General features: G+C 25.2%; 1 protein-coding gene across 2 annotated transcripts in view; it reads left to right on the plus strand.

Moving 5' to 3' along the window:
• The window catches only part of LOC106681750 (uncharacterized), a 186,304-nt gene that overhangs the window by 6,339 nt on the left and 174,439 nt on the right, over positions 1-5,526 (plus strand). The window lies entirely within an intron of this gene.

The following is a 5,526-nucleotide window of genomic DNA, read 5'->3' on the forward strand; positions in this document are numbered from 1 at the left end:
AATTCATGATATTTTTATTATAAATACTAATATTTAATTCTTCCTCATGATTTCCTTAAAAATAAACAAATTAATTGAAACAATCTAATAATAAGTTTGTTTAACATGATTTATTAATTTTATAATGATTAATAATATGGCAAGTATTGTATTAAATGTTTACTCATACTTTTTTTTACTTTCCTCACCACATCGGAAAGGAGAGAATTTTAATCGGGTCAAAGTTTCGATGTCCATTTTTTTACGGATCTATCTGGATTTTAACGGTTTTAGTGACCCCTGAGTCCAAAACTAAATATTTTCTTGTAAGAATGGGCCGGTTTATTTTTATTTATTATTATTTTTTATGAGTTGGCATCCAATGCTCGTGTACCAAGTCGGGCACCCTCCCACTATAACTGCTGGCATTAGTCGTAAAAAACATATTTTCTCTAGACTTGACTAAAAAAAAAAAAATAAAAAGTTTTTTATTTGTAGTTATTTATTGACATTTACAACTGTATTTACATAAAAATACATTTAGTAAATTCTACTTTAGGTTATAATGGTGCAATACAGGAATATAGAGAAACTACCCATTGGTAGTATTTTAATATCTCTAGACTTAAGCGTCCAGTTTTCTATTGAAGTCCCTGTAATTTTTAATTTATAACGAATATCTTCAAGAAAATATAGGAAAAAGGTTATGGAGAAAAGAAAAAAAAATTGCATATAACTCAATAAGTATACGTTTTATGTTATATTATTTTAAGATCTTAATTAAATTTAACTAATTAAATTTCCTAATAAAAAACAACGAAATCGGTCCAGTATTAGCATTCATTTGATTTACTTAGAGTTTGACGTATTTCAAATATAGCAACGTGGATTTCGGGTTTTCTTTTCACTTAGATCGTCCTACAGATTTTCCCAAAGCTATTATAGTTGTTTCAAATTAATTCCAGTTTAAGATACAACCTATGAAATATCTTACAACAAAATTAAAAATTAATTTTTTTTTTCAGTTATGCCAATATTATAGCAAAGCGGCGATATATACCTTAGTTTTTCATTGAATACCGTTCAATGTTTGTTTATTAATTATAATTCTGTACACATGGAACATTCCAGATGTTGGTTGCAAGTATCAAGTCGTCAAACAAAACAAACTAAACAATAAATAAATATAAAATAATAAAGTCTCCGTCTCTCTGAATAATGATGATACGACAAAGAATGGGTAGATGGCATGGCGGTAAGGAAAGTTACACTCTAGATAATATTATTTATATTCAAACATAAATTTTATGACTTAACTGTTGGTGTTTATGATAGCTATTTCCTCCATTTTATTATCTTTAAAATTATCACTTCCTCTTAACGATTGTGATAATTAATTATCCTTTTGTTATTTAGGATCTAATTTCACCTGATAATTTTCGTAAATTAGAAATAATAAATCAAATTACTATGGATTAAATTAAAAGATGGTTTTATTATTATTATGATCTTACATTAATATTTTTTTAATATACATTTAGCATTCCTTAGGAATATTCATTCCCTCAGATAAAACATGATTTCATATCGCTGTTTTTGTGGTACATGTTACAAAATTTTAATTTTGCAAGAGAAGAGTAAAAACATTTTTTTTTTATGTATTGTAAAATTTTATTCTATTCCTATATTTTTTTGTTTATTGTATGTTTGTGTCCCTTATGGCTAAATAAACATCTTGCCCATTTTTCAATAGGTGCCAGTTGTTTTCAATTTCAAATATAGGTAGATGGCCAGGGTTGCGGTAAAAAAAAGTCAAATAAATATACAGAGATAATACGAATATTTATTTTTTTTCGTATTTTCTCTGTATATTTATTTTAATGTTTTGTCAATTCGTACAATGTTTGTATCTTGTTTTTCTTTTAGCCCTGCATAGTGGGGCGAAACCTTGGTTAATTATAAATAGTTTTCTTTTACTATTTTGATACCTTTATTGAGCGCCATCGGGACTATCTCCCTGCAATAAAAAAATTTAGGCTTACATAGATTAAATAGTAAAATTTCTTAAATTAATTTACATTGTTATTTTTTGTTTCTGGACCAAAGAACGATTTTTTAAATTTTTCATTAGGCGTCTTAGGTTCATAATTGGTTTAATACGCAGATAAATATAGGCTTTACTTCTTTTCTTCGGAGTTTTTATGATTCTACGATATGAAGTGAAATTTATTTATTGGGTACTGATGAAGGCTTATCATAAATTGATTTATAAGCACAAGAATCACTGTAAAAAATAAAATCAATTCAGTCGTTTGTTGGCTTTACTTTGTTTTCTAAGCATCTGAGCTTACTTGAAGTACCAATATCATTTACTCCAAGGCTCCGCTTCGCCTTCCGGCCATACTTAACAAGTTACGTCTGTTATTTTCAACTCAAAATTCGTTAAATTTAGAACAACCTCAGGTCCAAATATATCACTGTTTGTGAAATTAGCTTTCAACGTTTTGCAAAGCAAAATGCGTCATTATTAAAAAATAAATTAATAAAACGATTTGTTCTTCGTTGGAAAAATTAATGAAAATGAATATGAAACTACACTTTTATTGTTATTATTATTATTATTGTTATTACTGTTTTAAAAAAAAAAATAATAAAACGATTTGTTATTCGTTGGAAAAATTAATGAAAATGAATATGAAACTACATTTTTTTGTTATTATTATTATTATTGTTATTACTGTTTTGTTTATTAAAGTTATTCTAATATTTAAGTACATTAAATTAATTGCTATGTCTAATAATTTTATTTAAATCAAATTTTGAATATATTTCTTTAATATTTTTAGTTGTTTGACTAATGTTACTTTTTAAAAACAAATTTTATATAATTTTCTATGTTTGTAGAATTTTATTTTCTGCTTGATTAACTTTTTATTTATTATCATTTTATTATTATTTTTATTATTCATTTTTTGTATAGTTGTTTATTCAGCGCGACGTATTTGTAAATATTTTAAATTATTGCAAATTTCTGAATTTATTATATGTATCAAGATAAAAATTTTAGTCTATGCACATTAGAATTTTTTTTTTTTATTATTGGATTTTAATCGTTCTCATTATTTAACATGTATATTGGTAACCATTAATTTATTCTCACTGTGTGACTAAATTCTCAATAGCCTATAATGTAGAAGTAATCAATTATCATTTCTTGGAAAAATAGAAATTATTTATATTAACACCTCCGTATGTTCGACAGTAAAATAAATAAAACATTTTAGTACTTAAGTAAAGTAGTAAAGAGGGTAAATTCTTGTTCTCTGTAAATGTCAAAATGAAAAATGTATGACTTTACGAGGGTCAACCTTTTGAATATTGAGGCCCTTTTTGGGTACATTTGACCTTCTCTATACAACTCCAAATTAGTAGACAAGGTTACTGAATATAAAATTTAAATATAATAATTTTTTATCACGCGTATAATGTAATACACATAACATAGCTTAAGCTGTGTATAGCTCCTAACTCAAAAAAACAACAGTATAATTATAATACAAAAAAAAAAATTCTATCATTCTATATCTCTTCTAAACCATCATTTTGAAGAATACCTTTATAATTATCTATTTTTTAACTTTTAAGTATTATTCTTAGATGTCTCAAGAACGAAGAATTAATTTATATATTTTTTTAAATTGTATAAAGTTGGTTTGGCAGTTATGGGGTATAACAACTTCAGCCAATCTGTAATGTACTCATATCTAGTTGAATATTATTACGTTTTGTTGATTATTTCGTGAGTTCTTCGTGAAATAATGTACGAAAGTTAATTTTTCATAATATAAAATATTGTTGTTTTTTTCCAACAAGTTAATTTAGTTTAAATTGACATTTAAAAGCTATAATTGCAAAAGGTACTTAAATAGATTTTTTGAAGTTTTAAAATTCATGTAGCTCAAATTTTATGATTATAAGTATAAGATTGCATTTATTTTTAAAATTTTAATTTTAATTATATTTTTATTTCGCAATAAATCTAATTAATGAATTACTCAATTCTAACTAATAGTTTGTTTTTTTATATCTCTAAATAATATTTACAGTATTTGAAAACACTTAAAAAAATTAAGTTTCAATTTCTTATAAAAATTGATTGTTTTAAACGCTTTGGTTCTGTAACCATATTGCATCTACAGAACAATAGTTAATAAAAATATTAATAAGAATATTACTTAATTTGTTATTTATTTCCATATATTGTGCTGGAATGTCCCTTACATAAAAAATATTTATACTGTCACTTTGATATATTTTGTTTCTAATGAAGATAATGGAACTAATATTATAAGAACAAGTTATTTATTATTAATAATAAACATTTAATTCGTTAATTTTTATATTTAAGGTATAATTACTTTTAAAAATAACAAATAACTTTTTTATTTTAGTTTTAACTTACTTTATAATAAGTTCTTTTTACTTAGGCGTTTTCATATTGATGACTGGAAGCCATGAAAAAGTATCGAGAAACCCACGAATCTCATTATCATTAACTCTGTTCTTAAGGAGCTTACTTATTTTTTATTATTGTTTAAAAACTATGAAGAACTCTGAAAATTATTATAATTGAAGTTCTTATAATTCTTTTAAAAAAAACAATGTACGAAAGTTTATTAAATACATTTTTTTTTAAATACTTATATGAAGGTGGATTAAATATAATAAATTTACAAAATTTTAAGTATTCGTGAGCTTTTTTTTATGTCTAATGTAGTTCGTGTCTAATATTGAACACATTTTTGGGAAGGGCCATGATATCAAATCTTATAAAAATGGACTATGGTTGAAATATATACCCCAGTGGGTTTATTTTATTATTATTTTTGTAATATTTCCCCATTAAATAATAAACTTTTGTATAGTTAGATTATCGTAAGGGTGTGGGGTATACAATATGCCGTGTATTGTATATCCGTTGCATAATCCCAACAACACGGCTTTGGGAGTGTCAGATGATCAAACTGAAATATCGTCTGTGCATAGTGGCATAACTGAAAATCTCTAATGGAGTTGTGTTTGAATTATTGTTATATATTAGAGGAACCAACTAATTTCTTATTTCAATATACGTCCTTTAAGCCTTTGCATGCTAAAGTAGTATAAGTCAAACCTGGAGTTTAGAGTCATTGAAAACTTTAGGAGAAGTTCTGTAAAGTTTCAGTTAGAAATTACAACTTTTTCTGTTAAAACTCGTGGTTCACAAGTATATAGAATTATTTAAAAGCAAGAAGAAAAAAAATTAACTTTAAATGTTAATGTTTTTTTCGTATCATTCATTAAGAATAATGATATTAGTAGTTCATACATATATAATACATGCAATTTGTTATATACACCTTAGTGTGTCTTCTCTCCTCTTGATTGCCTTGTGGCATTATATTAGGTGTTGATATGAGTCCAGCTAAGGTGGTGTAGTCTAGCCATAGCCTATGGTTCCGCGAGGGAACTAGCTTTGAAGTTAATGCACACAGTAATTAATGATAT

Source organism: Halyomorpha halys, unplaced genomic scaffold (assembly GCF_000696795.3).
Source record: "Halyomorpha halys isolate HHAL.00 unplaced genomic scaffold, Hhal_1.1 Scaffold363.1, whole genome shotgun sequence".
Taxonomy (NCBI): domain Eukaryota; kingdom Metazoa; phylum Arthropoda; class Insecta; order Hemiptera; family Pentatomidae; genus Halyomorpha; species Halyomorpha halys.